Here is a 12500-nt window from a genome sequence, read left to right as displayed (position 1 = left end):
TAGCACAGCGAGAAGAAATTTAATTAATTTAATCGTTCTGAGTACCCTTAATAACTGTTATATATTATTCAAATGAAGTAAAACCTCGGTGAAAGCATTCGAGAAAATCCTGATCAACAGTTTAAATATTCAGTGTTTGGCAACAGTGTCCGCTTCCTACCACCAGCGGAAATAGTTCGTATTGAAAAAGGGAAGAGACGTACCTTCATTATCTAGATGTTATCGTTATTCCTTTGCCGTCTGGGTTTTCCTGTTATCAAAACAGTGAATGTTTTCCTCATATATATCTGATATAGTCCCCCTCTACTTCTCCTTTTACTTCTGATTTTTTTTTTTTATCTATATGTTCCTTTTTGATAAGTGGGATCTCTTCCTTTTGTATTTCCCTTCATCTCCTCTTGCTTATCTCCTCTTACTTCTTCCCAATTAACTCCATATTCTTTGGAAGCTTGAATTTCAAGTCAGTTGCCCCTGTGGGCTTCTTCCGTATGAATAGGTTTCATCTTATGAATAATAATGACAATAATAACCACAGGGTGGATTCAGAAGAATTATTTTGAGACCAAGGAAGAGTTCCCATATTTTCACATCGACCGCTACTCTTATAACAGGTATCAGCGTTCATTAGCTACAATGGTTAGCTTCGAAGACAAATTATTCTTATACCAGTTTCCACTACCACGCAATATTCTACAAGTTTATCCCAATTGTGACCAAATTCTGGAGTGATCTTTTTTCTTAAGTTCAGCCAAGTTGCAGATTTTTTTTTTTTTTTTTAGTTGACTTAGTCATTCATCTTTTGTTCGATCGCTTTCATAATTAGTTCTGTACTACTCTTCTTGTTTTTGTACTGAGCTGTTTTCCTTCCTGGGTCCATTTGGCTTTGAAGCATTAATCTTTTCCTACCAGGAATTCAGTTTTGCTTTTCATAATAATTATAATAATATGATACTATATTAATAAAGGGGAAAATCCAGAGTTTGTGTGACTGGAGGCTTGCTAATAATAATAATAATAATAATAATAATAATAATAATAATAATAATAATAATAATAATAATAATAATAAACCACATAGCAAGCGAATGCCCGGCACTTGCACAGAACCAGTACAAAAAGAGGCAGGATTCAGTGGAAAACAAAAGCCCTCCACTGGAGCCTGTGCAAGAAACATCAGCCACCTTGCAGTAATAAGTGGTACGAGCACCAACCTGAGAGAGTGATAGAAAACGATCAGGCAAAGATCCTCTGGGACTATGGTATCAGAACAGACAGGGTGATACATGCAAATAGACCAGACGTGACGTTGATTGACAAAGTCAAGAAGAATTATCACTCATTGATGTCGCAATACCATGGGACACCAGAGTTGAAGAGAAAGAGAGGGAAAAAATGGATAAGTATCAAGACCTGAAAATAGAAATAAGAAGGATATGGGATATGCCAGTGGAAAATTGTACCCCATAATCATAGGAACACTAGGCACGATCCAAGATCCCATGAAAAGGAATCTAGAAAACCTAGAAGTGAAGTAGCTCCAGGACTCATGCCGAGTGTGATGCTAGAAAACGGCGCACAGTAAAGAAAAGTGATGGACTCCTAAGAAGCAGGATGCAACCCGGAACCCCACCCCACACTATAAAATACCACCCAGTCGAATTGGAGGGACTGTGATAGAGCAAAAAAAAAAAAATTAAAAAAAAAATTTTTTTTTTTTTTTTTTTTTTTTTTTTTTTTTTTTTTTTTTTTTTTTTTTTTTTTTTTTTTTTTTTTTTTTTTTGCTCTATCACAAGTCCTCCAATTCGACTAGGGGTGGTATTTATCGTGTGGGGTTTCCGGGGTTGCATCCTGCCTCCTTAGGAGTCCATCACTTTTCTTACTATGTGTGCCGTTTCTTAGGATCACACTTTTTCTGCATGAGTCCTGGAGCTACTTCAGCCTCTAGTTTTTCTAGATTCCTTTTCAGGGATCTTGGGATCGTGCCTTAGTGACTCCTATGATTATGGGTACGATTCCACTCATATATCATATCCTCTTATTTCTATTTTCAGATCTTGATACTTATCCACTTTTTTCCCTCTCTTTCTCTCAACTCTGGTGTCCCATGGTATTGCGACATCAATGAGTGATACTTTCTTCTTGACTTTGTCAATCAACGTCATGTCTGGTCTGTTTGCACGTATCACCCTATCCGTTCTGATACCATAGTCCCAGAGGCTCTTTGCCTGATCGTTTTCTATCACTATTTCAGGTTGGTGCTCGTACCACTTATTACTGCAAGGTAGCTGATGTTTCTTGCACAGGCTCCAGTGGAGGGCTTTTGCCACTGAATCATGCCTCTTTTTGTACTGGTTCTGTGCAAGTGCCGGGCATTCACTTGCTATGTGGTTTATGGTTTCATTTTTCGTATTGCACTTCCTACATATGGGAGAGATGTTATTTCCGTCTATCTTACTTTGAACATATCTGGTTCTTAGGGCCTGATCTTGTGCCGCTGTTATCATTCCTCAGTTCCTTCTTTAGCTCTCCCCTCTGTAGCCATTGCCAATTGTCATCGCTGGCTAGTTCTTTAGTCTGTCTCATGTATTGTCTGTGCATTGGTTTGTTGTGCCAGTCCTCTGTTCTTTCTGTCTTTCTCTCCTGCTCTGTATAATTTCTGGGTCTTCGTCTACTTTATTAGTCCTTCTTCCCATGCACTCTTTAGCCACTCGTCTTCACTGGTTTTCAGGATATTGCCCCAGTGCTCGGTTTTCGATGTTGACGCAGTCCTCTATACTTAGTAGTCCTCTCCCTCCTTCTTTCGTGTCTTATGTATAGTCTGTCCGTATTTGCTCTTGGGTGTAGTGCTTTGTGTATTGTCATTTGTTTTCCTGTTTTCTGATCTATGCTGCAGAGTTCTGCCTTTCGTCCACTCCACTATTCTGCCACTGTATCTGATTACTGGACTGGCACATGTGTGTAGCTGGCTTTTATCATATTTCCGGCGTTGAGTTTTGACTTGAGTATCGCCTTGAGTCTCTGCATATATTCTTTCCTGATCGTGTCCTTCATCTCTTGGTGTTTTATATCTCCTCCTTCCATTATTCCCAGGTATTTTGTACTCCTGTCTCATCTGTGTGTTTGATGTTGCTCCCATCTGGTAGCTTTATCCCTTCAGTTCTCGTTACTTTGCCTTTTTGTATGTTGACTAAGGAAGGCGCATTTTTCTATTCCAAACTCCATCCTGATGTCCCCAGATACAATCCTTACAGTCTGGATTAGGGTATCTATTTCCTTGATGCTCTTACCATACAGCTTGATGTCGTCCATGAACATCAGATGGTTGATTCTGTTGCCTCTTTTCTTGAGTTGGTACCCGGCATCCATCTTCTGTAGTACTTTTGTCATGGAATCATGGCTACTACGAAGAGTATGTGGGGACAGTGAGTCGCCCTGGAAGATCCCTCTTCTGATATTAACCTCTGCTAGTCTTATTCCAGAGCTTGTAAGTATTGTATTCCAGTTGCGCATTGTATTTTTGAGGAAGCTGATGGTATTTTCCTATTGCCCCACATAGTTTTCAGGCATTTCTATTAGCCCAATGTGCTGTGGTTATCATGTTTCGAAGGCTTTATTAAGTAGACTAATCCATGCCAATGCTTATTGAGGGTTGGTTTTCCTTGCTCCTACTGTTCTTCATTACCCATTTTGTCTATCAGGAGCTGGGTCTTTTGCTTGCCCCTACACTTCTTCTGCAGCCTTTCTGTTGGTGGGGGATGGTGTTTGTCTTCCTCTAAGGTAGTTGTATAGCCTTTCAACTTGATGATAACCTCTTAGTAACTTCCACATTATTGGTAGGCAGGTGATAGGCCTGTAGTTTAACTGGCTATAGGCCCTTACTCTTGTCTTTTTTTGTACTAAGGATGTTTCTTCCTGTGGTCATCCATTTGGTTTGGCTCTTGCTTGGTTGATTTGAGATACAATGCTGGAGCTTGTTCTGCTATTCGTGGAGTTTGGTTAGGGCCTTTGAAGTTTTTGAAAGCCAGTATCCCATGGAATTCTTAATCGGGAACCGGGAGGGGACTTTCCAGTTTGGCATTTTCTTTCAGTTGGTGTCTGAACTGTGTCTGTCCGTTGATCTCCTGTGAATCTTTGTTTTATTCTCCCTGTTTGCTTCTTCCTTGAACTTCCTTGGAGCCATGTTCGCATGTTTGTTGTGTGATACTGGAGTTTGCCTACAATATGTTTTCCCAAGAGTCTCTTACTTGGTTCGGCTTCAGGAATTTCTGGTGGGTCGGTTGTCTTTCCCCTCGTTAGTTGGCTGATAGTCGTTTTCTTTTTGGTTGGTTCCGATAAAGTGTTTGTTATGTTGGTATTCCCTTATTCCTGTTCATTTGTACCGTGGATCTTTGTTTTACATCTTCTATTTGTGTTGTTTAGTCCCCTCTCTTTGTTTAACTTTGTACTTTCGCGTTTAGAGTTTCCTCCCTTGGTTTTCTTGCTTCTTAGCTTTTTTCTTGCCATCTCTATCAGTTATCCAAGTCAGATCTCATCACCAGTGACTTTGCTTTTCCAGGCGGCCCGTTTTCCAAGGAGGTTGACGTTTTGGTTTTCTGTTGGGTTGGTTCGTGTACGGTGGTGTTGGTGTTCGAATCCGCCCCATCAGTTCTGATATATGTCAAGTTATTTTGTTTCTTTGTATACTGGTGGTGTGTATCAGGCACCCATTGAATTTCAATTGACCTCACTTGTTTTTCTCACCCTTAATTTCTTTGGTGTATTGTAGGCCTTTCAATGGAGGGGGTGGGGATCTTTGTTTCTCTCCTGTTATCTGGGCGGCTCCATACCAAATGTCTAATAACTTTTGATAACCCAATTCCAGTTCACCTCTCTGTTTACTTCGTCGGTGTTTCTTCGTGTCTGTCGTTTTGTTTGATTACCTCATCCTCCCTGTGGTCTCGCAGTTCGTCTTTCGTGTAAATTCGTTGTAGGTGTGCGACAATTTCCCTTTCCAGTTCTTCTCTTTCTGTTGGGGAGAGACCAGGTTTCTTTTTTCTTTATGTTCCTTAACTTGGTTTCTGCCAGCCTTCCTGCTCTGTTTGGGGTTTGGGGGGGTGTTATTCCTCAGCATTCCAGAATGTTGACCAATCTTCTTCCTATATCCCTCTCCATCCGGGTTGGGCTTGCTTTGATGTAGACATCTCCATATTTCCTTATTTTCTTCTCTTGTCCATGTTCTTCCTGTTTTTGCCATCTGGTAGCTCCAATCTCAGGCTGTTGGATTACTGTCGTTGTGTTGTGGATCAGGATCAGTTGCTGTGGATGACGACCTCCAAGTTTACCTGACCGTTTTTTTCTTCTTCCCCATACAATTGGGTTGAATACCTGGTTGCCGGACGAAGGCTTACCTCTGTTGCCAGAGGTTCCATCTTTACCGTCGTTGGTCGTTTGATTCCTTCATATTTCTATCCATCATTGACTGAGGTTTTGCTATTTAAACCCATAGCTGGACCCCTACCCCCAATCAGGGATAGGCACTCATTTTACAGCTGAGTAGACTGAGGAAATTATGGTAAAGATCCTTTCCCAAGGAATCAACGCCGAGGAGAGCCGGTTCACCCATCCAACGAGCTGACCAGCCCCAATGTTGGCTTAAAACTTGACTTTTTAGAAGTCTATTGACGACCATAACCCACTCCTCCACGGCGCCCCCCAACATATTATTATTATTAGTTATTATTATTATTATTAGTATTATTATTATTTATTATTAATTTATTAATTTATTATTATTGATTAAACAAAAACGGCTTAGGGAAAAACTATATTGCGAAAGAGAAAAATCCAGAATTTGTCTGACTGGAGGTTTGCTAATGATAATAATAATAATAATAATACGGCGAGGAACTATACTACGAAAGAGAAAAATCCAAAGATTTGTCTAAATGTTGTAATCATCTTGAACAAGAATATTACTGTCTTTTTCATGCGTGTTCCATAACATTTGACGACGTATGATCCTCCCTTCTTTATCACTGACGATGTACCGTTTTTATGAAAAGACACGATCCCTTGCTAAAGCAGGTCTGTAGCAACACTGCCATTCCTAAAATAGAAGTTCTTTTTACGGGAATAATCCCAAATAAAATAGCCATGGTATGCGATACTTCAATTTCACGAATTTAAAAATGAGAAAAAAAAAAAGTCTCAAACGATTACCAGCAGACAGTAAGCAAACGCGGGAAAATTATAAACTAGAATTTTATGATGTTACTTCCTTTTATGATCTATGTACCATATTCGCTGTTTTAGAAATCAGGTTCTTTATTATACTGCATAACTTTGTAAAGTGTATTTGTTTAAATGAGGCTGTTAAAATTCTAAAGATTAACGTATTAACTCAGAGAAATTCATGTAGATCTTGTAAGTTGAAAAATTGACTAGAAGAAAGTCCCTAGATAAGCACACTTCAAAGTAACATATAAAATCATTGTCTAACACAGTTTAAAACCTGTTATGGGAATTAATATATGTTGTGACCAGGCTAAAATTGCTTACATTTAAACACAAACACGGGATCATGTTGATACTCTTCCCTATGTACGTGTATAAAACGTTACCTGGCGTTATAAAAACTGAAGTAAACATTGCCAGGAAACGGGTAAACTCTAGAATTAGGACCTCTCGCAAGTAAACACCCCGATTGGCAACCGGAACGCCTAACCTTAAATAAAGTCTGCGTAACGCTCGCTCGCTACAGGAAACTAGAACTGGAAACTAGACCTTCGTTCCCTTTCGCTGGGACCAATTAACAGCTGCACAATATCCACAGCTAATCGGATGGTGAGTCCTTCTACGTACAACGTTTGTTTTCGCGCTCTTCCTAGGGATTTTTTGTAGGCACTGTTTTCGCATCTAAATAACCTTTGGTACTTTATTTAAAAACACCCTCCTTGTTTTTTTTAATAGTTTACGTACATTTTTTTCAGCTAATTTATTTATTTTGTTGATTTATGTCTTCCTCTCTAATAACTGATCCGTTCATTCTGTATTTCCTATTACCTTTTGTGACTTCTTTCAGATGAACACCGTATTCTTTAGAAGTTTGAATTTCAAGTCCACGGCCCCTGTGGTTCTGTCATATGAATAGTGTTCGTCTTCTGAGTAATAATAATAATAATAATAATAATAATAATAATAATAATAATAATAATAATAATAATAATAATAATAATAATAATAATAATTCCCATGACAAAAGTACTACCAAAGATGGATGCCGGGTACCAACTCAAGAAAAGAGGCAACAGCATAACCATCTGATGTTCATGGACGACATCAAGCTGTATGGTAAGAGCATCAAGGAAATAGATACCCTAATCAAGACTGTAAGGATTGTATTTGGGGACATCAGGATGGAGTTTGGAATAGAAAAATGCGCCTTAGTCAACATACAAAAGGGCAAAGTAACAAGAACTGAAGGGATAAAGCTACAAGATGGGAGCAACATCAAACACATAGATGAGACTGGATACAAATACCCGGGAATAATGGAAGGAGGGGATATAAAACACCAAGAGATGAAGGACACGATCAGGAAAGAATATATGCAGAGACTCAAGGCGATACTCAAGTCAAAACTCAACGCCGGAAATATGATAAAAGCCATAAACACATGGGCAGTACTAGTAATCAGATACAGCGCAGGAATAGTGGAATGGACGAAGGCAGAACTCCGCAGCACAGATCAGAAAACCAGGAAACATATGACAATACACAAAGCACTACACCCAAGAGCAAATACGGACAGACTATACATAACACGAAAGGAAGGAGGGGGAGGACTACTAAGTATAGAGGACTGCGTCAACATCGAGAACAGAGCACTGGGGCAATATCTGAAAACCAGTGAAGACGAGTGGCTAAAGAGCGCAAGGGAAGAAGGACTTATAAAAGTAGACGAAGACCCAGAAATATACAGAGACAGGAGAATGACAAACAGAACAGAGGACTGGCACAACAAACCAATGCACGGCCAATACATGAGACAGACTAAAGAACTAGCCAGCGATGACAATTGGCAATGGCTACAGAGGGGAGAGCTAAAGAAGGAAACTGAAGGAATGATAACAGCGGCACAAGATCAGGCCCTAAGAACCAGATATGTTGAAAGAACGATAGACGGAAATAACATCTCTCCCATATGTAGGAAGTGCAATACAAAAAATGAAACCATAAACCACATGCAGCAAGCGAATGTCCGCACTTGCACAGAACCAGTACAAAAAGAGGCGATGATTCAGTATCAAAAGCCCTCCAATGGAGCCTGTGCAAGAAACATCAGCTACCTTGCAGTAATAAGTGGTACGAGCACCAACCTGAAGGAGGGATAGAAAACGATCAGGCAAAGATCCTCTGGGACTATGGTATCAGAACAGATAGGGTGATACGTGCAAATAGACCAGACAAAATGATACTTTCTTCTTGATTGACAAAATCAAGAAGAAAGTATCACTCATTGATGTCGCAATACCATGGGACACCAGAGTTGAAGAGAGAGGGAAAAAATGGATAAGTATCAAGATCTGAAAATAGAAATAAGAAGGATATGGGATATCCAGTGGAAAGTTGGAAATACCCATAATCATAGGAACCACTAGGCACGATCCCAAGATCCCTGAAAAGGAATCTAGAAAAACTAGAGGCTGAAGTAGCTCCAGGACTCATGCAGAAGAGTGTGATCCTAGAAACGGCGCACATAGTAAGAAAAGTGATGGACTCCTAAGGAGGCAGGATTCAACCAGGAACCCCCACACTATAAATACCACCCAGTCGAATTGGAGGACTGTGATAGAGCAAAAAAAAAAAAAATAAAAAAAAAAAATAATAATAGTAATAATAATAATAATAATAATAATAATAATAATTAATATCCAATACGGTTTCAAGCATCATTCCATGATTTTCGTTCCAGCAATAATTTGCTAAAGCCTTATTCCCGTTTGTCTAAATTCATGTCTGGTTTCTTTGTGAAAATAATAATATAATAATAATAATAATAATAATAATAATAATAATAATAATAATAATAATAATAATAATAATAATAATAATAATGTTTTAAATTTTATCGTTTGGAGTAGAATTTACTACCAAGTTCTATACAATCCAATAAACCGCAAGTGATCTTTTTCAGATGTATATAATCTTTCATTAGTGCCTATGTGACCAATTCTAGTGAATCATATGCATTGTATAGAGCCTACAAAAGTTCTATGTAATTTTCCTGTCATTTTACTGTTATATCAAAACAACTGTTTAGGTTCTAAGTGAAAAGGAATAAATTGTCAAGTATAACATCGTTTGTCACCGATGTGACATCGGAGATTTTTAATCTTTAGGAAAAAGACACCTAGTATTTTCTGCAAATCTTTGCGACGATATTTTAGAACCTCTTCATTCATGTTTTGGTTTTCATAATGTTACGCTTTTATACAATTAATAATCTCGAAATAACCAACATCATTAACATATGAGAAACTAAAAAATATTTTTTCGAAATATTTGAAGCTGTACGCAATTTTATTCTACAACATTTTCGAATGTGATTTTAAGCAAAATATTGTCTAAAGCCTTGAACGTAAGGAAAAGCAACTGGTCTTTCACTATAACTCTTGTTTATGTTCTAGAACGTTTCACAAGCCGACAAGCTCCTCGTTGGACGAGTGGTTTTCGCGCTCAGCTACCAGTCCGGTAGTCCAGAGTTCGATTCTCGGCTCGGACAACGAGGAATCAGAGGAATGTATTTCTGGTGATATAAATTCATTTTTCGATATAATGTGGTTCGGATCCCACAATAAGCTGTAGGTCCCTTTGCTAAGTGACCAATTGGTTCCAAGTCATGTAAAAATATAGCTAATCCTTCGGGCCAGCCCTAGGAGAGCTGTTAATCAGCTCAGTGGTCTGGTAAAATTAAGATATACTTACAACAAGCCGATAAACAAGGACTAGATGACTTGAAATACTATTAGTCAAAAACTTTAAAAAAAATAGGTATTCGAAAACATAGCTTAAGTGCCTACCTTTCATTTGATGATTTGAAACAAACTGCTTTAACTAATTATATAAATGTTACACTCATTTGTGCTAATTATTTCCCGCATATCATAGGAACAATTAGACCAGTGATTTATGAGTTATTTTAACATTCCACAAAATTTATTCAGACTTAGTGAGAGTTCCCAGTGATTCATAAAAGTTATGTTAACATTCCACAAAATTTATTTACACTTGGCGGGATTCTCATTAACATAATGATTTCACAAGTGAAAAAATTCTTACTTAGTGAGAGTTCTCAGCGATCTATAAAGTTATTTTAACATTCCATAAAAATTATTCCGACTTAGTGAGCGTTCCCAGTGATTCATAAAAGTTATTTTAGCATTCCACGAAATTGATTTCGACTTGGCGGGATTCTCATTAACATAATGATTTCACACGTGAAAAACTTCGAAGTTCATCAAACTGACGCTCATTTGAAGATCCATTTTTCTCTCCTGCCTGCTCAGAATTTTATTGCCAGCGGGAAAATTATCATTAAAAACGCATCGATCACGATTCCCTGTTCCGACAGCGAGCCATTAAAGAGCTGTGGAAAAGAAATATTACCAACCTATAACGTTTCCCCCTCTCCATAGACTTCAGGGAGGGAACCGACGATTGCTGGATACGTGTTGGGCAATAAATCAAGCTCATCGGGCTTTTTTACACCTTTTTTTTTTTTTTTTTTTTTTTTTTTTTTACTTTTTTTTTAAAGGCAGCGTAGGCTTGCGTTCTGATAGAGTAACGTAGCTAAAAAGTGAGATTTTCCTTTCCAAATGGGTAGGTGATAGTGATATATATATATATATATATATCATATATATATATATATATATATATATATATATATATATATATATATATATATGTCTAATGTTTGTGTGTGATCACGCATTTTATAGCTACTATTACATACATAAATACTACATTTTTTATAAAATCTTCACGAAGTTGTAGGGAAAATATATATATATATATATATATATATATATATATATATATATATATATATATATATATATATATATATATATATATATATTATATATATATATATATTATTCCTTCCAACTTCGTGAAGATTTTATGAAAAATGTATTATTTAAGTACGTAATAGTATCTGCAAACGCGTTAATCACTCACAAACATTTTGTGTATACACACACACACACACACACACACACACACACACACACATATATATATAATATATATATAATATATATATATATATATATATATATATATATCTATATATTGTGTGATCACGCATTTACAGATACTATTACGTTCATAAACACTTCATTTATAATAAAATCTTCTTTTCGTGCATATCAGGGGAAAACCCGAACTCTCACATTTTGTATCTTCTCCATTTTTCTCAAGCTCTGTCGCCAATAAGACTGGAAAGTCCAGCCAGCAGTATACCTTTGTCACGTTGAGACACCGAAGACAACTGGAGCACTGATTTCCATTTTTCGGCAGTAAATCTCGCCAGAGGTTTAGCAAAGAATAAAAAGTCAGTGGGAATCTTTCTTCCATGAACAAACTTGTGAAAATATAAATACAAAACAAGCCGTTTGCATCACAAATGTAGAAGTGAATCCAAAAGCTATTTTATCGTTTTGTTTCTTTGTATGGTGATTTTACGTTGCATGGAACCAGTAGTTATTCAGCAACGGGACAAACGGGGTTACGTGACTTCCGAACCACGTCGAAAGTGAATTTCTATCACCAGAAATACACATCTCTAAGCCCTCATTGGAATGTCCGAGAATGGAGCTCGTGGCCACCGAGGTGGCAGGCCAAGACCATACCGAACACGCCACTGAGGCGGCCTGATCATAATAGCTAACTTTCCATACATTACCGAGCGCAATGGTAGGGTTTGAGGTTAAATTGTTGCTAGACAATGTCACATGCTTTTAATTAAACACTGGAATAACAATATGAATATTAAATTCCTGGTACCGTGAGATTCATGGCTAAAAGCGACCATTATTACATTTGACCCAATTTATCAAACAGGTTAAGGGATAGTTAGTTCTAGTTTGTTTTCAATTTAGGTGTCGTCTACAAAGCTTATTTTTTACAACCATTTGTTACTCAAGCGACATATGACTGTGTTTGAAACATCAACATTTTCCGGAAAGTATGAGCCAGATATTTACCATACAAAGATGGCTCTCTTGATTAATTGTGCTTATAATTCTATGGAATAAGGCTCAGTGTAGTAAGAAAACCATGAGGCATAATTGAAGTTCTCTGAAAATATAGGATAGTTTTAAAAATAGAATTTACTACCGTAAACATTTGCTTATTAATTGTTGCCAAAATATACACTAAGAACATTCAAGTCGGATGTAAATATTTATATTGTATAACATTGACTCATAATAGAGCTATGGAAAAATTCAAAG

The sequence above is a fragment of the Macrobrachium nipponense genome, chromosome 31 (assembly GCF_015104395.2).
Source record: "Macrobrachium nipponense isolate FS-2020 chromosome 31, ASM1510439v2, whole genome shotgun sequence".
Classification (NCBI taxonomy): Eukaryota; Metazoa; Arthropoda; class Malacostraca; order Decapoda; family Palaemonidae; genus Macrobrachium; species Macrobrachium nipponense.
The sequence above is the reverse complement of the archived record's forward strand: the minus strand, read 5'-3'. Positions refer to the sequence as shown.